The sequence below is a fragment of the Aquila chrysaetos genome, chromosome 5 (genome assembly GCF_900496995.4).
Source record: "Aquila chrysaetos chrysaetos chromosome 5, bAquChr1.4, whole genome shotgun sequence".
Lineage (NCBI taxonomy): Eukaryota > Metazoa > Chordata > Aves > Accipitriformes > Accipitridae > Aquila > Aquila chrysaetos.
The window spans coordinates 50,515,197-50,538,524 of record NC_044008.1 but is presented as its reverse complement, the minus strand read 5'-3'; the positions used below and the strand labels follow the sequence as shown (position 1 = coordinate 50,538,524).

At 40.6% G+C, this 23,328-nt stretch overlaps 1 protein-coding gene across 8 annotated transcripts in view; it reads right to left on the bottom strand.

The window, feature by feature from the left end:
- PDE8A (phosphodiesterase 8A) overlaps nucleotides 1-23,328 on the bottom strand; it is a 143,645-nt gene that overhangs the window by 52,049 nt on the left and 68,268 nt on the right. The gene's annotated exons all lie outside the window — the stretch shown is intronic.

Below are 23,328 nucleotides of genomic sequence, written 5' to 3'. Positions count from 1 at the left end.
AATGACTCTTCAATTGGTATGGGACAGACTTTCTAAAGAGGGGGACTCTAACAGGATTACACAGGTTAAGTTCTTTGGGAACTCCCATGAGACAAGTATCTGCACTTTCATGTGTTTAAATATTTTTCACCTCTTGTTTCAGAAATGAAAAATAAAAAGCATTCAAAATGGGAAACCAATGGTCCTTGGAGTTACATAGACTCTTCAAAGGTAACTGGAGTAAAAAAGCAGAAGAAAATTATTTTTGGCAATGCAGTAAATGGAAGATATCTCTGGATTCATACGTACAAAGAAAAGATCTGTTGAGCATAACAGTGGCATTTTTACATTGTTGTTTTTCAAAGTAAAACCTCACTTGAAGATCAGATTTATTGCTTTGCAGCCTAGAATTTTTCCAGTAAGTAATTTTAAAGAATCGTCAGCATATCCTGCAGAAAAATCTTTTAGAATTACATGCTCCATTCTTTCTATGACCTTACTGCTCTCCATTGCTCAGCCCTCAGAGTTTCTCATGTGTGACTTTATTTATTTATCAACTTGGAAATCATCATTGCAATATTAAATAAGCAAGAAAAATAGCAACATAGTGCCTGCAAAAACAAGCTAGGAACCAGTGTTTGCCTGTGTTATTTAAGAGGGCCTCTAAAAGCTGATGTTAAAATGGCATGGAGGGGTTTCAGATTTACTCTCAGCCATTCTGGTCAGATCAGGTTAGTTTAAATACTCTCCAGTCAATTTTTTCTAATTTTGAGACCAAAAATCTCTCTTCAGTTGGAAAAAATCAAGCTGCTTCATTCCCCCTTGTGGCCATCATCCAATTATTCAAAATCTGCACTAGAAAATAGCAATACTTCTGCTGATAATGCACATCGCAGGAGGGAATCCAGCTCTTTGCACCAGCGTTACTGGTTTTGCAGCACTGACAGTAGTAACTACTTGTCCTGAATCAGTAAGATCAGCAGAAATGCCTGAAGGACACAGAGGAAGCATATCTATTAGGTAAGAGATGCCTTTTTACAGTCACTTCTCTGACCATAACCACACTTCAAATTGGATTTTGAAACATTTATTTTGTACACTCCAGCTGCCAGCATAAAGCAGCAAGTGTTGTATGTAAGTTTCACCAAGAGATGGGCCTGAGCTGTTAAGTTCAGATCCAGAACTGAACTTCACTGGCATTTGGGAGTATGTAAAACCCCATCTATCAGGCCAGCGTACCCTTGGACTACCAGACCCAGTCCAAGGGGAATTTTAACAAATGAGATAAACCCAGTATTGCCAGTTACTGCTTTTCAGCTGGTTCTTTCTCATAAAAAGGTTGTGAATTAATAGTCATCAAAGTATTTAAAGGACTGAGCCTGAAAAACACTTTTCTGCCAGAAACCCGCCACCATTTCTACACTGAAAATACTTGTCTATGCACCATTTCAGCTTAAGTTACAAGCACTGCCCAAATGAGAGAAACTGACTTGTTACACGTTAACTTGCTATCCTGAGTAGAAGAAAAACCCTGGTCTGCATCTCAGCTGGAAAATTTTGGTGAACTCCAGTTAATTCTTAATCCTGTTGAAATCTGTTAAAATAACTTGATTAATCATTTCAACTTTTTGTGTGCTGCTGGTAGCACTGAGAAGTAACATGCTGATTAAGTACTGTGTCAAAAATCAAGGCTTCAGCAAGGATTAGCAGAAACTCTGAACTACCGGTAAACTAAATGAGCTTTAAAAACACTTCTAATGCTGCAAGCTTATAACAAAACCAATCCCAGCCAAAGCTCACATGTATAGTAACTGCACAAACACATCTTTATTTGCTCACACCTTTTGCTACTTCTTCCTTGAAGTTTCTTTCCTACTTGAAAAACAAAAACGCAACTATATTTTCAGATTGACAGACATGACTTATGCATGTGACAGCCTTCCAGGCAGGCACACACCTGTAAGAAAGTGTATGAGAAGACAGAGGTAGAACTAGTTGCAGGTTCCTGGAATTGATCGTGATAGACCTGGGCTGGGTCCCTTGCTAAAGAGCCACTGATGCAAACTTCATGACTAAGTACAGCATATGTGACTGTGGCTAGACCTGAGTCCAGGACACTTTCAGCACCCTGACTATGAATGCAAGTCTTTTGAAAATCCTTCCTTGGCCAAACAACCTTAGACGCCAGCCTGTAACTTGGAGCCAGGGACCAAATCAAACAGATGGTCGGATGGGGTCCTGCTGCAAATTTCTGACAGCATAGCCTGCTCTTACTGCAGCCCCGTACTTAAACCACCCCAAGAGTGCAGACTGGCGCCAGGGCTCATGGTCTCAAAGACATCTAAATGCTACAATAGTTTGCAACAGTAACTAATCCTCAGGCTTTTGAAAATGCAAACCTTTTTGGCTCATCTGTGCTAGTGCAATTTCCACAACAGCTGCAGCTCAGTTCCTCTAGGTCTGGGGAGTGAGAGATGACTGTAATAGCAGGCTGCAGGTCAGCAACTACTAGTTAGCTTTAATTGCAGACAGCAGCTCAGTTACTGCAGCAGCAAGTGTTTACACCCTCTGCTTAGAGACACAGCAGATAATCAACTCCAGGCTACTTTAAATGCTTACACACAGCAGTTGCAGCCATTTTACACTCTCTGACCTGCTGAACCACTGCTGGTAGCACTTATCTTCCCCCAAAACTGCCTTTCTTATTTAAACACCGTATTTTCTGTTCTGTCAAACCAGGCCTGGCCCTGGCACAAAGTGAGGTCCGTCCCAAGGTAATGGCATTAGCCACACATATGATAGCTGTCAGCGGCGAGGTCTTCTACTGACTGCTGTGTGCAGCTTAACACTCACTAGAAATGATCTGCACATTGTAGCAGCTAAGTTGCAAATATTGAAATTGCTGCTAGAAATATTTCATGTTTCCAACGTCCAGAGAAAAGTGAATGTTTGGTAAATAAAAACAACTGAAATAAGCTTTAAATAGCCAGACCCAAACAACTGTGACTGATCTGATTAAAGTACAACAAACCCAATGTTGACCTGATATAACCTGGTAAAGTACTGCTCGCTATGAGTCATTCTTCACATTTTACCAGAACAGAATCTACAGGAATAGTCTGTTCATGGCTGCTGGGTTGCTTTTTTTTGCTTCCTACAGCTAGAAAAAATTTAAATGAATTTGCTCAATGAATAAAAGTAGAAAGGAATAAAGGGCGGAATAAAGCCAGCTTGATCCACATGCTCCCTATGGCGATAAACTGCCTTGTTGGTGTGTGGGACACATCAAAGCAGCCCACAGGTCTCCTATTTGCTAGAGGTCTCATATCTTGGCTTTCTCCAAAATGCCTCTTTTACCATCACCAATTGCAGAGGAGAGCAAACCTCCTAAAAGGGCAGAGTCAGCCCCCAAAAAATCCTTTGGCTATTAACTCCCATGCAATACTCCTGCTATGGAAAGGCAAACACATTCCTTCTGGAAGCTGATTTTCTTAAGTCACTTCTTTTATGAAGCTTTTGTGGGATGTTTTAAAGCAGAGCCCTGCACAGCCCAAGGTAACCCTCGTCAGAGCTGGGACCGCAGGCTGCTGCAGCACTACTCACTCACGAGAAGGGCTGGCCAGGTTGCTGCTGGCATCCTGGGGAGCAGGAGCGCTTCCCTGAAATCCTCCTCCACAATCCACAACTGCTCCATCACTTCCTTTCTGCCACAGATGGGGCTGTGCAGATGACAGGAATGACTCTTCGTCTGGGCATGTAATTGCCATGCACAGCCCTGGCCTCCTGCTAGTATCCCTCCCTAAAGGGCTGCTGGTAGCATCTCTGCTCCTGCTGCTCTTCTCACCTTTTCCAGGTTAGAGTTTGCAGGAGGAGATGCGATAGCTTCTTTTTCCTGCAACTGACTTGAACAAAGCAGTGACATAAACTTCTGCTGAATGGATTGCAGATGGAAACTGCTGCTGTACAGCTAACATCTGCGTTTAGAAAGCAGACAATGAGCAGAGAATTTGTTAGTAGTTAAACACTAAATAACTGCCTCTTCAAATAAAGACTTCATCCTCAAGGCTCTGAGTTATTTTAATATATGACACAGTAATTAGACATAAGACTTTATCGCTGGTCCTCATGGACTACAGCCAGCAAAATTCATCATTTTACTCAGATCAATATTTTAAGACATCACAAAAAAAGTGTTCTAATTTTAAAATATATACTTAAGTTTTCTGCATATACCAGGTACATGATATAAATCAGCATGAGTTGACTCATCACAGCAAGATTTGACAGTCTTGATCATCAAGATATGCTAGGAGCTATAGGACTGCTAACATAAACTGAATTTTGATAATTCTAAGAAAAACAAAGGGATTAATTTTACAAAGGAAAAAATACAATTTTTCTTAACCTGCTGGTTTAAGCATAGATTTATCACCCCAGAAAATGAAAGCTCAATTGAACTCATAGATTTATACCATACCTTAAACTTTAATTGATTCAGGATCTATTAATGGCAGAAATTTGAATTCTACATGATAGTACCCTTTCTAAGAAACCTTAGCCAAATCTTCTTGGATGCTGAAAGCTAGGAAATAACCCACTCGGTATAAACTGGCATGACAAGGTCCAGGACCTAGTCCGCCCAGGTCATACCCACATGGTGCCTCTTTCCGAACAGAGAGGGACTTTGTGACTCAGTGTGGCTAACATTTCTGGGCAAGAAAGTCTCCATGTTCAGGATCAGCTATAGGTTTTCACTATTCACATTTTTCTTTGTTTATAACATTCTTTATCACTTTCTGCAATATATGAATACTAATCCAATCCATGGTCATTCACCTATTTCCTTCTCAGTGGAAATCTACCTAAGTAGAGAATTTAACACTTAGCTTCCTATTTTCCATGCACTTTCTGCTAGACACTTAACATCACTGTTCACATCTTCCTTGCAGACCTTGACAGCACTGTTTTGTTACAAACTTAACACTGGTACAAGTAACATAAAATGCTGGCTGAGCAGATCTTCCTAACACACACAACTGTTCAGAGCACAAAATTAATCTTATAGTCCACAGGCTGAATTCCAACCTGGTAAGCAACAGTGAAAATTCAGAGTAATTCCACCAAATACAAAGAAAATATGCTGGGTTTACTTCAGTGTAAATGAAGTGGGAGTCTGGCCCCATGCAGCTACTTCTTTTGTTGTTCGGAGGCCACATCAAGTTTGAATAAAGAAGAGGAGGGAACAAAACGTCCAAGGTTTCTACCTTTGCTCAACAGATTCAAGGACAAAGGTAAGCCCGTCTCTCAAAGACCCTAAGCTGTATGTAGTCAGTTTATTCTTTGCTGAAATACAAAGACAAAAGTTCTGAAAAGCAATTAAAATTTACCAAAACTGCTGTTCAACCTAGGTGAAACCTGTTAATTCCAGCCCTTGATGTTTTTTCCCTATTTCTGTTTCATAAAAGCTGTAGACAAATGTCACAGACTCAGTAATTTACATAATGTAGCATTCTGACTCAGTGCAATTTGCTTTGATAAAATCTACCATTTACATTAATCTAAATTGGGTTCCCACTGAAGCATCTCTGTCAACAAAACAATACAGATTTAGATCTATATTACAAGGTCTGAAGATCACCTGAGATTCTGTTCTGGTATCTTTTTCCTTTTACCTATTTTCTTTTTTATATCTGTAAATTCCTAGAAGAATCATCTGTGATGCTGCCATGTAATGATACAACAGATAGTGTAAGTGATGGGGTAACGCACCCTCTGTTTTCTTCATCCATTTCTTAAGTATTAGTACCAGCTGTGAACCAGTTTTACATAAATGAGCTCTTGAGAGCCAAACTCTGGCCTCTGATTCATATCATTAGCAACACAGAATTTGGACAGCTTGCGGTTTTTGTGAGAAAAGCTTTATCGAGCATAGTGAGTTGCCAGAGCTCTCAAGTCAGGCTGCTGCTCCTGTCAGCCATGAGACCCACTCTCTCATTCGCTGCGTTCCTGACAACATTTAACTGCTCCTAAAATCCAGCCCCCCATCCACTGTTCAGTCTGGAGGCAAGTTTTGGGCTAACCCAGGTCCTGAGGAAGCTGCCCAGAAGATACCTACACCCGGCTGGGACTGGGACTGCTTCACTGGTGTGCCAGCACACAGCGCTGAACGCTGTGGCTGTCCTAGTTTCACCAGGCCTCTCCCGGGCCTGAGGAGGACCCTGCTGATTTTTGGCTACGTGTTTGGCTTGCCACACGTGCCAACCATTATTATATATGTTTGTTTGTTTGTATTCTGGACCTAATTCCCCACTGCATTTCTTCAGTGTTATTCCACTGCAATAAGCAAAGCTAAGTCAGAACAAAACTGGAGTACTACTGTTGTGAAATCAGGCTGCTGCCTTCTAGCACACTTCAGGCACAATTGAGAACTCCCATTTTGTACCGTTTATAAATTCTCCCCTTATTCGTTATAGGAAACTTTGGTTATCAAGCTGCAAGTGTGGCACTAGCAAAAGTGAATCATTCTGTTTTGTTGGGAATAATTAACGATGCTGTCCCAAAGTGACTTTTATTATTATTTGTAATGTGGTAAGGCCTGGGTGGCCTCTGGCCCAGAAGAGTGGCCCACTGTGGTAACGTTGTACAATGACAGGACAAAAAGGCAGTCAGCAGTCCCTGCCGTTGCTAAAGGTCAGAACTTTTACAGAGACCATGCTAACAATTTGGGGGAATTTTTTAGCTCTTGACAGGGTATTTAAGTGATAACATAAAAATCATTATCACTTAGCGTGCCTACAGCACTAAACGATAGCTTCTGATAACTCAAATACAATTTACATCACAACTCGGTAACCACGGTGTTATCGTAGGTTTCTAAGTAAGCAGATACAACTCCAGCAAACCGACTATGCAAATCTCACATTACGTACTTCCACAAGAGTCCTCATTCTCAATGAACTGTGCACCAAAAAGGGACGGAATCAATCACAGACAAGACAGAAAAAGAAAGCCATCTACTCATTAATCCACACTGACTTTTTCTGTCCAAAGAGAACAAAGTTGAATGGAAACCACTCCTCACATCAAAAGCTATTCAAATCTAGCAAGTTGTATTTGCTGCACCATCTACCTGATTCAGAGATCCCTGACAGACCTGTATGCTATGCACAAGTACACAGGGCTTGAAACTTCATCTATTTGCCTGTTTAGAAGAGAAAAAATGTGAATCATGCTCCACAACAACCCTGGAGATGTGAATACCCTTCACACTGGTCTGTGCCCCTTGGTCATCATTTTGCCAAATGCTTTTATGACCAACCAGCACTGAATTTAAAATGCTCTAGGCCTTCACTATCTTAAGATTTGAGATGGCTCAGTGGGGTCTTCATTAAGGTCTCCACTTTCTGACTGAAAGTTTTTCAAGAACTTCTCCATTCAGGTCACATAGGCACAGATCTTTGTCTGCAGGCTGTGAGCTCTCCCCATGTTGGATCCCTGGGCTGTTCACTAAACTACAGCCAAATATTTCTGTGTGGTGAGGGCATGCTGTAGAGCATTTGTAGTTATATCCTGTGCTAAGAGAAAAACAGCAGCTTAAATGATCTGGCTTGTACTTTAGAAGAATTTTTTAAACCCTATAATGATGGTTTTCTATACATAGGTTGCAGAAATGGATGCCTTTATCAATGCAAAAAAATGTAGTATGAACATTTTCAGCTGTTCAAAGTCAAATGTAGTTTTTAAGTGTTTATCTTTTTGGAGAGTCCAGCTTAAGGGTAATAGGAATAGAACGTGCAACATGCAGAAACTGAATTGCTTCAGATGAAAAAAGAAGTCATCTTTAAGGCACTAGCACCTAATTTCACGTTTTATTCAAGGGTGAGCTAGAATACCCTCCACTTCAAAGCAAATGTCCTCCAAAGTCAGGCATCCTTGGTATTCTGGGGTTTCTTGCAAATAAGGGTTGTGATTGCCTTTGTGAGACGATACCTTGCGGGCAGCTGAACAGCACATATGTGTGGGTATTACATCTCTCTTGAGTTTCAGCACCTACTCCCTTGCACTCCAACAACTCTGAGAGCACTCTCTTTTCCCCTCTGCAATCAGGACCAGCCACACTCCATCTCACAAAACGCTTTAAAGGCAGCCACATAAAAATGGTGCATCTAGCAACTCCCAGAAGGCTGAGAGACCCATTTCCTCTCCCTTTTTCCCCTCACCTGACACAAGTCTGGTTACTCCACCGGCTAGGAGAGCTATAACCGAGCTCTGGGGAACAACTAACTCCTCACACGCCGGCATCAATATAAAAGTTCCAGTGTGCTCTCCTCTCTGGTTGGCAGGCATAACCTCTACCCAGATGTAAAGGCTAGCCAAGAAGACAGAGAAGAAATTGGTCTTTAAGTCTTGCAGGTCATCAGCCAAGACACATTCAAAACCAGAGCATTAAATACGTTGGGGTTTGCATCACTCCAAACAAATAAATCCAGCCTCAGCTTTACCAACATCTTTGTCTAACTGAAAAGGCAGTTTCTAACTTCTCATGTGCCTGCTGCTGCCTCAGGTGTATTAATTTTGCAGGCAGGCTGTAGCTGGCTTTCCATCCCCCCACTTGAGCAGACACTTTAGTACAAATACTACATTCTTCTGGCCCAGAGGGAAATTCTTGCTGCCTGCACTTTAACAGTTGAGCTGCACAGCACTCTGGGAGACTTAAATATGGCACAGTAGTTCTATTGTTTAATATTATTAAAACTGCTTGCTCTCTTGTGATTCTGCAAGATCCTGGAGTGTAGCAGTAAGTGCTAATCTGTTTCATATCTATCAGCTAGTTCTCTTCTTTCTAGTGGATACCACTTACTAGTTTTATTTTAGAGATGATTACAGATGCATCAGGATACAATAGATCTCCATCGTTATCAGGTTTATTTTTTTTCTTTATGCACATGAATTTCAGTGGCAGTTTTCCTTGAACCATGTGGATTTGAATAGTCAGCTGACTAAAAGGAAGTTCCAGTCCATCAGGAAGATTTCCAATTACTTTCTTTATGTCAAACAAACTTCATGCCTTGATCTACTAAGACTGCAATCGCCACAAACAGACCAAGCAAGGCAAGAGAGTATAGCACAAAAATAGCATAAACCAGTCAGTGGATCTGCTAGGCTTCCTAGATCTCTATTTTGTCCTAAGCCTCCATTTGTTAAGGAACAAACTTGCTTTTTCCTATTGTCACTAATAACTCATTATTTGCACTGATACAGTTCAGGCTTTACTGACCATAGTCATTTTTTCTATCTGCTGCCATCCATTATCATAAAAGCATACATTTCCCAAGCAGTGTCAAACAGCCTGCAGCAAACTGCTGTCAGATTACAGTTGTGCAGGTAGCAAACGGAGATTACCCCTCCTGACCAATTGAGAACTGAATAGAAGCTCCTGTGATTGCTACTTTATCTTACACATCTCCAGCCTTTGCATATGTGGGCATCCTGGATACGCCAGTTGATTTTAGTCCTCTGAGACTGGATGGTGACAGTATGGAGCTGCCTCATTCTCCTTCTTCCCCATTCTCCCAGCCATCTGCCACGCACACCACCTTCACACAGCTTACTCAGGTGTCTGTGAACCTGCCGGACACCACCGGCATGTGGTTTTCTGTATGGGTCAAAAGGTGTGTTCTGCCCACCTTAAGTAAGCATGAACTCACTTGTGCTCTATCCAGTACCCTGCCTGGGAACTGCTCTAAAAGACAGGAAAGATGCAGTCTCCCTGATGTAATTTTGCAGGTAGAACAAATGCTAAGGCAGTGGTACAGAGGCCAGTACAGTGAAAGAGAAGTGTTCAATACTGATAATAAACATTTCAGTATTTTTCTTTATTGAATACAGGTTTACCAGGCTGAGTGCAACTGTCTACTGCTATTTGAGAAAACCAAAAGAAAGGTTCTTGGCACTCAAATAGAGATTCTAAATAGAGAACTACATCTCCAGTAAATGAAGAGTTGAGACAGGAAATTCACAGTAGTACATCCTTTTTTCACCCTAAGGTTTAGCATTAATTTTGCTTGTTCATACCAGTGACCAATCCAACAGGTTAACTCCAGGTTTTATCATAAGGAGGAAAACAGACAAATGGATTTCAGAGAGCTGGGGATCCCTTCTTTCTTTTGACCACTAGGAACTTCACTGGCTGAGGGGATGAGTGACTGGTTTCCGCTAATACAGATGCCTCTTCATTTCTGAGGACCTACAGGGTAGTTTGAAACCTGACCCTGGTTTTCTGCTTGAGTCTGGTTCAGTAACACACAGTGCTTCTGCCAGCCCACAGCTCGTTAAATATTACACGCTTGGTAGATGGGATCACTCTTTTTTTTTTTTCCTTAAGTACAGTAGAACCTTTTTACAGTTATACCGATCCCCCTAAACTTTGCATGTCTTTAGTAAAGTGGGGTTTTCATTACAATCAGAATTGCAATTAAGTATAATTTGATGCAGCAAAGCAACTTTTCATTCTAGTTCTCTTGTAAACAGAATTTCACTCTATCTGTATTTGTGGTAGGCACACTGCATTCTATTTAACTGAAAAAAATCTGTTTAAAAAAATCAACTATACCTTTATCTTTGATACAGAGCAATCTTGCACATTCTGCCTACAGGTAGGCATTTCCTTTACAAAAGAACTGCTGGATAAGCCAAAGAAGACACTGCTGGTATAAAATGAATTATTATGGAGCATGATTTTCTCTCTAGAAATGCACAAGTGACCAATACGTTACCACCTCCTAGTAAAGTTTCACAGGACTAAAGCTGTGGCAACCAAGGTCTCAGCAGAGCAGTCTCCCACGAGGCAGCTCCTTTTTAATAAACAACCCATCAGCAAGGAAGCCCATAAAGCACTCTGCCACTCTAGTTGTTAACTGGGAAGCAAATTCAGCTGCATATCAAATATCCACTTAAGATGAATTCCTGCCCACAGTGAAGTTCACTGACATCAGTACCATCTAGATACACTCTCTCCAGGTACAATGTTTGTATTTCTCAAAGTACAAGGACCACAATTATGCAGATAATAACTTATAGATGTTGAATAGCCTCATATATATCTCTATTTAACCTTGAGATTTCCAGGAAAGAGAGACATCATGTGGAGATACTTGCATCAGATACTTTTACCAGTTACGTGATAGCAGTGACCCTTTCACAGAGAGTCTTGCTGCAGTTACAAAGTTGGAAGGAATTATCTGTAACATGCAGGAATAAGAACACTGGGTAAGAAGAGAAGATGCAAAACCATGGAATAAATCTATAATGTAAACATGTGCATTCACCTGCAAACTGCATAGACAGATAACTGCTGTGTAACATCATGAACACTTATAAGCACACAGCTAGCAGTGGTTAAAAGGTATATTTGGTCAAGCAGATGTGGACTTTTCATGTGTCATTTGGACAGCCATTTTAAAACGGTGCTTGCCTTCCCTATAATGTAGGTAGGATGTCAAGAAATTTTTTTTCAGAAGGTTTATCAGTCCTGTTAAGTTACAAGTTCTCAGATCCTACAGCAGGCCCTTTACATACACCAGCACCATATGCGATCTCTGAAATAAGCAGGTTCTCTCCTCACCCAGCAAGGACTGCAAAATGTGAGCAGAGCAGAGTTGAGACTAGCACAGCAAAACAGCTTCTCAAATATTAGGATCACCAGGTACTACCACCTTCTGCACAATCTTATTGACACCTAACTTTATTCAGCTCATTTAAAAAGGTCTGATGTTGTAACTGAGACTTCCACAATTGTCCTATGATAGGAATCAGTGCTGGAGCTGTGCACATGTGAGGAGTCTGGGCTATTCTGTCACATCCCACAGAGCTCCATGCTGCATCATTTAGTCAGGCAGCAACATCCTCATCTCACTTGGCTAACGATGAATTAGAAGAAGCAGCTATTTGAAAGAAAGAGGCTCCACTTAGTCATTATAAAATGAAACGGTGTCCACCTATGCAAAAAAAAAACCCAATTCGTTGCAAAGAGAACTAGCATCCATCCAAAATCAATCTCCCTTGGGATACAAATTCCGGCATCTGATAAGATGGAACCTTGTTTAATCGGTTTTGCAACTATCCAAAATAAGTTTCCACGCTGAACAGTTTTGCTTTCTCACTCTGCTGGTTTTTCTAAGAAAGGATGCAATGAGCCTAGGCCTTCTGCTGCGAGCACAAAAGCTTTATGCCAAAGAACAAACAAGAGAAAATAAGACATTAAAGTCCTGTCTGGCGACACCATTAATAAGTTCACAGTCACCATTTCCTTCTTCCTCCCCTGCACCAAGTGTTTCTTCCCAGACAGTGATCCAGACTGCTGATAGCTCTGGCAGGGAGCTTTTACCAGAAATTTTAGCAGGAAATGTTCATTTGCAAGCCTCGGTGTCCTCCCTCGGGGAAGACGGACGTCGTATCTGCTCAACCAAACTATGGGGACTCAGAGCTCCTCAGACCTGCCTGCAATACACAAAAGAGAAACTCCTCTCTATCTCTAGCAAAGCTGAGTAAAAAAACAACTGTACTCATTTATTTTCTTTTGCTTTTTCCCTCCAAGCAATGAAGTACTAGAAGAATGTCCAAAGCAAACAGAAAAATTCTATTAATGAAATATCCAATTTAGTGTAGTTTCATGGCACGACTCCGAGCTCAGCCTGATTTCTAGGACACAGAACCTAGCTGGAAATTTGTAGGACTAGAATAAAAAAACCCTATTGTTTTGTGTAAAAATTCTACTGCATTTCTATAAACCAGTTTAATGGTAAAAAGATAGCCTGTGTGAAACAATAAATATATAACATATATGTTACAAATAAATTAGATATCAGGCATAAAGAGTTTTCTAGTATAAAGTCACGTAAGAGACAGAAAGGAAAAGCCAGACTCACTTTATTAACAGTTCCAATAAAGCTACAGTAAAACTAAAGGTCACTTGAAGAGTTAAAAAATAAAAATAAACCTATAAACTCATTGAAGAATGATGTAGCTTGGACTCTTGAAAAGTTTTATTACTCAGATAGATCACCTGATTTCTTTTTCTTCCTCTATGAACTTTGAACATAAGGCTGCAATTACTTACTATAGATGCAAGACAGAACAGTGTTCTTGATTAGGAAAGCTTTTATCAATCATGGGAAGTTTCATTTGACCTGTTTTATGTGTTTGCATGTTACTTTGGGTCAGGACTAATGTTCTTACCACATTCGTATTTGTGTGGTTAGCAGATTTTTCTGCATCTCTTTTGTCCTTATCCTCCAAAGACAAAACAAATGGTGTGCTGCTAAATGTTGAACTTTGCAATTTTAGTACTACATTGGGACAGGAATATATTTTGACTAACTGTACGAACCACTAACATGTACAGTCTAGGCACCTACCATGGAACACCAAAGTTCTACTTTTTTTCTTCACTGCTTAATTTGAACCAGTATGTCGTACTCTGGATGACTTCAGAATATACTATGAGGTACATAATTTAATCCAGTTATATTTTGTAATCTAATTTTGCTAAGAACACTCAAATGTATTCCAACAAACAAACCTTCTGTCAAACAGCAGGAAAATATTAGAGGTGGCATCAAACCACTACTCCATTAGACATAAATTACTCACAGTATGTTCCCCACAAAACAGAGTAACAAAATTCGCAGGCCACAATATGAGGTTGTACCCAGAAATACTTTCCAGATGAAGCAAGCAAGATTTGCAGTGGTTTTGTGACACAATCGACAATTTCCTGCTATTGGAAGAGAGATTATCTAGTGCGTTTGGTGCAGGGATTCTGTCTCCTTGCACACCTCCATTTCTGAGTTCAGTGAGCAATGAAAGCTAAAAAGGACACTTGTACAAATGTAATGTCCATCACAGCTCTCTGTGTCCTTCTTTCTCTGTGCCGCTGGCCCTGAATGCTGAATAGCTCATCACCTGTGAACTATTTCATCAGACAAATCTAACAAACACTTTGCCTGCCAAGCGTGTGTGATATTTCAGCTTCATGCCCCTTCTTTATTCTTAAATAATACAACCCTGCCATTGCTACCCATGCAGTCTTTCAGAAGTAAAGCATGGCTTGTTTGAACCATAAACTAATACTACTTAAAGCATTTAAGATTGATTTTTTTCTTTTAACAAGAGAAACATCCCTATACTGGGAATAATATTTTGCTTATACCATAAACTTGAACTATGGGTGTCTCTACTTATATCCCACATATTAATTTCTACTTCAGACAGAGTTTTAAGACAGAATTTCATAGTGTTTATGACAACTTAATAGCTTAACTGATGATTTTGCTTTGCAATTCTCCTTTGTATTTTTAGCTTATTCTACTTTTTTTTAAAAACCTGCATGGCATATAGAATTACCAGGATTACCATTTCACTGGCTTGCTATTTCTTCTAGAGTAAGAAGAATCTGTTGGCTCTGCCAGTCAAGAAAAAACTTCCCCCACATTCAACTTTGAGAATTTAGTTACAGCCCTTACAAGCAGGACTATGCAAATTAATGTTTCTCACGTAAGAAGCTTTGCACAGAGTCTGCAGCAAGAAACACCTTCTGATAAGTATAGACCTAGTTTTTACAGTACATGATAGCATATTTTCTTCCTGAAATGTTCCATTATTTCCAGTATTTCTGTCACACAAGATAATTTTTATTTTCTTTTTAATTATTACTGTTCCATCACTGCAGTGCCTACCAGTTGTTTTCTTGACACAGCTCTCCCAGTCCCATCTGGAATTCTCCCAGTTTCATCTGGTTGGAAAAACTGTGTCCCTTTGACTGCAAGGCACTGGCTGGCAATGGTGAGAGCATTCATTTCACTCTCTATTCTGTCATCTAACACAAGACTGAACAACTGGAGCCTCTAGCTGATTGTATCAGCACTCCAGGAGTCAGAGGCAAACATCTGCAATTTATTTGTTAGAAGTAAAATGAATGACATCTTTTCAGGAGTTTTAGCTTGCACCTGTACTTATAAGTCTCCATGAGGGCAAGTTATGAATAAATTTAATCAGGAGCAGGAGGCAGAAGGCTCTGATTTTGAGCCCTCTGGCTCAACCCCTGTCAAAGGCCCCAGGAAGAAGGTTGGTACTGAGGTGCCCTGGAGGCACAATTTGTTCAGAGCTCTCCTCTTCCACTGGAGGATAAGGAATACACTATATTAGGCCTCCTGGGGCCCACTGTGTTTTCAGTGCACACGTCCGGCCATCTCTGTAGACCAGACTGGGTGGCAGAGTGTGCTCTCTTGGTCCCCTCTCCCTGATGATGGAGTGCTCTATCCAGCCTTACAGTCCGCACCAGCAACTGGGAGCTTCATCCAGCTTTGCCACAGGGGAAATGTAGCCCTGAAGGTTATTTTCATTGTCTGTAACACCATGAGTAGTTCAAACTTCAGCAGAAGCTGTGAAGGGGAATGGAAAAGAGGACAGGAGGAATTTAAGAGGACAGTACTGCAAACAGAGTAGTGATGGGGGGGGCAGAGGTCAAAAGAATCAAACACCACCTCTGTTATCTGCACAAAGGTACAGGATGAACCTCTGAAAATATGTAGAGGAGGGAACAGGGAATACACAGAGAGGAAGAAGGGCAAGGGAGAAACAAAGAGAGAGAAGCCCCTGCCAATTGTTTGGATGAATTGTTACCTTTGCCTAGGCACTGAACTCATTGTCTGCAGCCGTCTCCTTTCCTGCTTCTTTCCTGAGCCTCCCTCAGCACAGACAGTGCTTGTTCCAAATCGGAAGGTGACTGATGTAGGTCCTGTGCTATGGGCAGGTCTACACCAGGGACTAGTTCAACTTCTTTATTTTTACTTGTGCAGAGTGCAAGGTTTTCACTGCAAGGGTTTAACTGACTGAAGTGCAAGTTGACCACATCTTACCCAACTTGGCATCCTGTCTCGGGGAATGTTCACATTTAGGGATTGGTATGATCTTAATGAGACAATCCCATTGCAAATGCATCCAAACACCTGGAGATGCAAAGCAAATTCACACAAGTACCCATGGCTGGGGTATTGCATCCAGTTAATTTCTCTATATACTGACTATGGGCCCCGTTAGGGATGCAGGATGCTGGAAGAACAGGAACTCTATTGGAGGGGAACCCGTTACATTCCTTTCTGACCATAAAGGAAGATACTCTGAGGGAAACAGCATTTTGCTTTCTGCACAGACCCAAACATGAAGAAGTCAGAAAAGAGAAAGAGAACTCAGCATTTCTATGAGGTGACAGCGCACATGCTCCACACTCAGTACTCAAACTCCAGTTACTGAAAACATCACTGAGACAGTGCAGCAAAACTGAACTCAGTAGAGAAAGGCACTAGGCAAAATGTTCTGGTTCTACATTAATAAAAACCTTAAAAAAATAAAGACAAACTCAACCCCCCCAGTGGTGGGCTGGTTCCTATATACCACTCCAGCACACCCTGTTTGTCTGTCATCAGATGTTCCCTGACTTCTTCACTGCTCTGCAGGGCAACTCCAACTTTTCTGAGTTGTGGAGGTTTTAATTTTTCTGGGTTGTTTTGTTTTTTTTAAAAAGGACTTTAGAAGATTCCTTACAAGAACTGCTTTCATGAAGTGATCAACTGCTCTTTGCCAAATACACAAGCTCTTTACAGAAAGGAAAAATAGGATTTGGAGACAGAGTAATGCTAAGCTGGGGGGAACCATTCAGAGCACAACAGACCTAGAGAAGAGCTAGGGAAGCACAAGACTTTAGTACCATAAGGCACACAGTGTGCCCTGTTTTTGCAAAGGTTGGGGTTTGTTGGGGTTTTTTTTCCAATAGGTGCTTCCTCTTGCTATGGATGACAGGAGGCTAATATGATGATGATGATGATAGCATTATGGACTAAAGCTGCCCCAAGCTTTGTCTGGAAGAACTGTTGAACTAAGGTCTGCTCTGCTCATCACTGGTTCTTGTCCAAGTAGAAGTTAATAACCCTGTGGCACTGGCCAAAACCCAAGCAAACAAAAAATGTAAGGGGATCAGACCCCTGGCAGAGTTTCAGTACTCCTGATCTCAGCAACCAGACTCTGCTGCGCTAGCTAGTAGAGGAACTATTGATGAATGCATTGTTGACAGTTCTTCTGTCTACAGAATTACAGCACTAGCAGCTTCACAGTCAACAGCTTACAGAATGTTTTGCAATACCTGGATGGCGGTGTTTTCACATATACAACATACAGCACCACATTATAAACTATTCCAGGCTGCTTCAGGACGCTCCTAACACAATTCTGCAAGAAAACACATTCATGGGAAAAAAAATCCAAAAGCCATTAAAAAAACCCCCACAACCTGAAACAAATATGGGTTTTTATCATTGCTCAATATTAAACTGTCAGCTTTATCCTCCTGATAAGTAGGCAGCTCTAGTTCACAACTGAACACCTACTTTATTTATTTAGCTATGCTGCATTTAACCTTACATCCTGTCTGCTGGGTGCATCCGGCTCCACAGATCTCCATGCAGCAAAGCTTTAGCATAAGGTGGGGGAGCTACTTTCCACAAGCCAAAAAACAGGAAATTTAATGACATTGTTCAGTGAGCAGACGTCAGCAGAGAGTGATACAAAAGAGTAAACAACTTCCTAGCAGCAGCAGACAAATGGGCCGGAACTACTGGAATCCTGTGATGTCTGGTGTGTTTTGCATGAAAATTACTGTCTCAGTGAAATAGGGAGAGATCTTCAGCTGATGCAAATTGGAGCTGCTCCCTGGAAATCTAGGAACTACACCAATTTGGTCTGGTTAGATCTGACTCCAAGTCTTTACCTTTGTGATCCTGAAAACATAATTTTTGAGAATTCATGTTGTTGATATCCTAAATATTTTGTAACTGTTCTCATTATTTTAAAACACACAAAAAGTTGATTTGAATAAAAAGGACAAACTTCAGTGACTGTATGGAAGGCAGTGTCTGAAATGCAGGTGCCATTTCATTATGATCACACTACCATCAGTTTTACAGATATATATAATGTATATGCACATATAATATATAATGTAATATTCTTGTTAAAATATTTTGATGTGAAGCAAGCTCAGCACTCTGCCAATGGAACCGAACAGTAGGTATGACATCTCCTTTTTGGATTTCAGTGTTTGCTTTGTGGAACCTGCTCTCAAATTTTCCAGCTATGGGAAAATGTCAAACATGATCCGAAAAAATAACCTCTCAGCTAGGCGTAATGATGACTCAAAGCCAGGTTATAGCAGGCAGAAAGGAAATGTAGGGGAAGACATTTTTGCTCTAACTGAATATCATTCTGCCCATCTCTGTCCAATTTAAAGATCTCTTAACCGCAAGAAGTAATATTTGACCATTGACCGCAAACATAGAGCTTCACTACTGCATCCCAATCAACTGTATCAAGAAAAATGGTATCCTCTGGAAAAACTCTCTTCCCTAATCATCTACTTGTAAAGAGACCACCGAGGCATATCATTTTTCAGGTCCTTTATATTGCCTTTTGAACTATCCCTTTCAAAGGGATGTAGAGAATTAAGTCCTCTTCTAAACAAGTTAGTTCTTAAGAGAAGCTCTTGGCAAACAGTCAGACTAGGACCTTACTGGGGCTTTATGATCTGGGAAAATCTGGGGGCCTTACAGAAAATACACAGGTATGTTCCCCAGGGGAATGCAATTCAGTAGGTACAATCCCAGGACTCTCCTCTCAGCCAGGTATCCCCCCTAGCCAAAATCTAAGCAGAACAGAAATGAAAATTAGCAGCTAAATTTAGAGCTGTCCATGAGACTGCCCTACTCTCAGTAACAGTGGGAGGGAACAACAGGAAAGAGCCAGACGGCCAGATGCTTCTCAACTCTCCTCGCCAAATTCTCCTCTCCTTGGAGACAAAAAATGTAGTATGTAATCCTGGGGAGGAAGACACGCCAATAATCATGTCAACTCCGCAGTCAAATGACAAGGCAAACATACTGGGCCAAATCTATCTACAATATAACTCTTGTGACTTGAGCAGACTTTGTTCTTCCTAAATACTGGCAAGTAGCCATAGGCTAACAAATGGCTAGACAAAAATAAATAAATAAAAACACACACCTGAAGAGCAACAAATGCCTGTAAAAAACAGGTCTATAAAAAAAACCCAAAACTGCTTCTCATTCCTCACTCTACCTACATCAGAATTTCCCTGGTTTCAATTAATTTGTCATTTCAGCAGACTATAAGTTTGCACCAGTTCTGTCATACTTGCCTGACTCCTCAGTTTGAATGTAAGAAGTAAGGGTTTAGAAAACAAACTCCTGTCTGAAGCTGATCATTCTAAACCCTCCTCTATCTTTGGTTACATGACAAAATTAAAAATACATATATCACTAACAAAAACTTCCAAGAATAAGCAAATCAGTCTGGAGGAACTCCAAAGTATTTATCAGAGAATGATATTCACCTAGGTGTGCCAACAATGTCAAGAAGTTAATCTTACCAGAAGACAGGTTTTCTGCAAAACCCCCATGGCTTCAGGATGAAAACATTTACTACAACCCCCTATTCCACTAAGGCTTACAGCTAATACATGGCTAGGGAAAGAGGCCTTGCTCTGACCTGCAGCAACAGCGATGATAGTGTTGTGACACAACCCGAGTGGAGATACATGACTATACAAGTCTGTCATCTACGTGGCGCACTTATTCAGGGCCTTCCATTGTTAAGTTCTGATTTATACCAATAGAGGTGAACATGGTGACCAAAGGCAGACAGCACATGGTTTTAAATATAAATGAAACTACAGAATCCTATTGTGTGAAAGCACAGAAGCGGGGACAGCATAGGAAGGGTGGGTGGCTGTGCTGAGCAATCTGCTCATAGAGGTTACTATCTCTTCTTGATAGGGTCTGGCAAAAAGGATAGTAACTTTTACAGGATTTTCCTCCCCTTTTTCAATGGCCTGAGGCCCAGACTAGCAGATATGACATAAAATGCAAAATGTTTTCCAGTTATCTCTACAATGCCATACCACTGAAATTGATTTTGCAAGCCAGGCCACCATTTCCTGCTTTTTCCCATGCAACTAAACAGAGAACTCCTTTTAACTTTCTGTGTCTGGTATATCTGTTGTTATCACCTACATTCAATCAATTTTTTACATATGATTTTGCTTCATGGAAGAGTACTTTGAAATTTTACTTCTGCAGTGCAATGTAAAAGCATCTTCTAATCAGATTAAATGAGTAATAAAAACCTAGCCTAGGTTTATGGGGGAGTTAACCTGAAGGCCACTAACTATGGTATTTCCTATATTTTACACCTATTTTGGGTCACTTTACATTGAATTAGCAATGGACTAGACTGAAATGTTTTCTGATATAAAAAGAGTGCTTGTCAGGAAAAACGAGAGCTCCAAGGGTTAGATGCACCTACCATTCACCCATCCACAAAGGGGAATGTGTTTCTTACGGGATCACTGCACAGTGGTAAGCTTTGTTTCTGTAGAGATTTTGACATATGGCTGAAGTTAGACCTTAAATTAGAATATTCCTCTTTGAATTGAGAAATGATCTTTCTGTGCAAATGAATAGTGTATTCAGTGTGAATAAAGCTTCTGCTATTGCACAGTTCATCTTCTCTACTGATGTAATTTCCTCTTAGTTGCTTCTGTAATATTAATAATCACCATATAGCCAAAGAGGTCATATACTAGGAATGTATACTTTAGAATTCTTCAACACTGCAGAAGAGTTTCAACAAGAAAATCTATGGTTTTGGCTAGATGGACAAATGGACTGACTTGCAAGGAGATGACGTTAGGTCATTTAAAGGTGGGGATAAAGAAACCTGTCTACTTAGGGGAAAAAGAGTCCAGATGATTGCAAGAGAAATGTAAGAGTTGAACATAGAAAGGAAAATCACTGATGAACAGTGAACCTAACCTTCCGTAATAAGCCAAAAAGTGTAATAAACAAAGTTATCATGCTGATATAACCAAAGGATCACACAAAAATCATGAAGATTTGATTTATGGGTTCAGGACGGTTCTGATGCAATTCTTGGTAAAGTAATTCTTGTTCCAAAATGACTTTCAGCAGCAGCTTCTCTCTTTCTGAACGCAGTAGAAGCTTCCTGAACACAACTTTAGCTGTCAATTCCTAGCTGCACAGACATCTCAAGGATCCCAACTTAACTACCCAGCTGAAAAGCAGAAGGAAAAAAAATGCAGGTGCAGAAAAATTGATGGTTTTAAGGTGACTGGCACCTTTTAAAGTAACTGCCTGCTATGAACTTCTCAGAAAATCTTAGAGTAGAAAGCTGGGGTATCATTTTCGTGATGAGTGCTCTGCTTGGTGGGACTGTGGCTATCTCTAGGCGTTATGAAGAAGTTCAGCTCTTTCTACATAAACGGGAGCAAAAGAGGAAAATGAACCTCCACCACATATGTCAAGGAAAATAAAGACCCAGGTCCATCCTGCCTCATCGTAATCACATAACCAAGATGCCAGCAGTAAAAAGCTGGAAATCCTAGTCACCTCGCTAACTCATGGACAAATGCAGGAACCTGTGTTTCAGATACAAAGGAGCTCAGGAGACAGAAGAGCTCAGAGGACTGTCCGCCTTAGAACAGACCAGAGCTGCTGGCAGTGAACGGGGATTTAGGAGGATCTGCCACTTCTGAATGACTCAACACTCACCCCTTGAGCTTTAATAGGATACCCACGCTGACATAGCAAGAGAAATTAGTAAGTGCATTTGAAGAATGAAATTGATGTTTAAAAAAGATAATTAAGACATTCTTTAACATCTTTGATTTATAAAAGCCCTTCACGTCATCATATAATTTTGAATGAAGCATTTTTCTCCTTGAAAAAAAAAGAAAATTACTTTCTAGTAAAAAGCAATTGTTTCTACACAGAGAATTTAAAAACTGGATAAAATGCTACATAAAAAATGTAAATTTAAGGAGGAGACAAGTTCTAGGGCACATCAGAGTGAACAGACATTAAGAGCTGAAAAATTAGGTCTCGAGAAATGGTGTCAGAACACAGCAGCTGGGAGCTTTCAAGTTGGGCTGTCAAAGAAAAACTATGAGTAAGATCTAGTTAAAGGCAGCAGTGATTCCTCAAAATATTACAGAAGCAGCAGTATCTCACCAATACGTTTGGGGTTGTTTGGTTTTTTTTTCTTCTCCCTTCAGGGTGAATATAGGTCTATGACAAGACACCCTGCTCTATTATGTATTGGAAATCACTCTTTTAAGTATTTCAGAGCATAGAAATACAGTTCTGGGAGAGATCCAAATACTGATTTGACAAGGTCTTTAAACCAAATAATTTTGGATAGAATTTTCTTCCTCATAGTACTTTGGCTTTATGTTCTTTTTTTCTTCACTTGTAAGTACCAACGTTACCAGGTCTAGAACCTCTTTAAGGGATCTCAGAATAGTTGATCTTTCCCTCAAAGCCAGATTTCAGTTCCTGGGATCATGTGACTGCATGAGATCGTGGGTTTTCCTGGCAAAAAGGTTACTTCGGCCTCTTGCAGTTGCAGAAAAAAGCTTAAATCCTAAATGTTCAAACACTAGAATGTCAGCAGAGAGAACCAAAATGTGCTGCGTTTTTAAAAAAAAATTAATTTCTCAAGCTTAGTGCATTTTTTTTTTTTGTCTGGAATAGTGATTTTTAATCCCCTGGAGCTGGCAGTACTGCATCAGTGCAGCAGAAACGGGTCACAACTACTGCAGGACTTTGATCTGAGCAAGAAAGGCATTTTAAGTGCGAAGCAAAACAGGGTCAAAGGGCAAGGATCAGCCTGATTAAGTCTTGTGCCCAAAGTCAGACCCTCGATCAATATTCACAGCTGTCTTCAGCACCCAATTCCCAAGTACAGACTGCCACTTTTCAAAGGAGACACGCAATAGGAAAACCAGCATTTGGATTATCACACGTCTAATAGTCCAGGACAGACAAAAGTAACCTGGGCTACCATGTATGACAAATAAAGGCCAAAGGTGGAAAAAGCTGGTTCCACTGCGTGCCCTACTAGAGCAACAAACACAGAAACAGGTAAGCCAGAACAAAATGTAGCCAGAGACAAGAAATCATCCTGCACAGGGCAAAGTAGTCAGTCAATAATTTACACTACAAGAAAACCTTACACTTTCGCAGGGCAGAACATCAAATCACTGAGCTAGACGGCATCTGCAGAGGTTATCTAGATCATCCTCTATCGCAAGGCAAGATTAATATAGTTATGTCACCCTTAACACACATTTACCTAAGCTTCTCTTAAGCTCCATAACTCTCTCAGCAACCTACTGAATTGGTTCACTGTCCTCTCTGTTTGGAG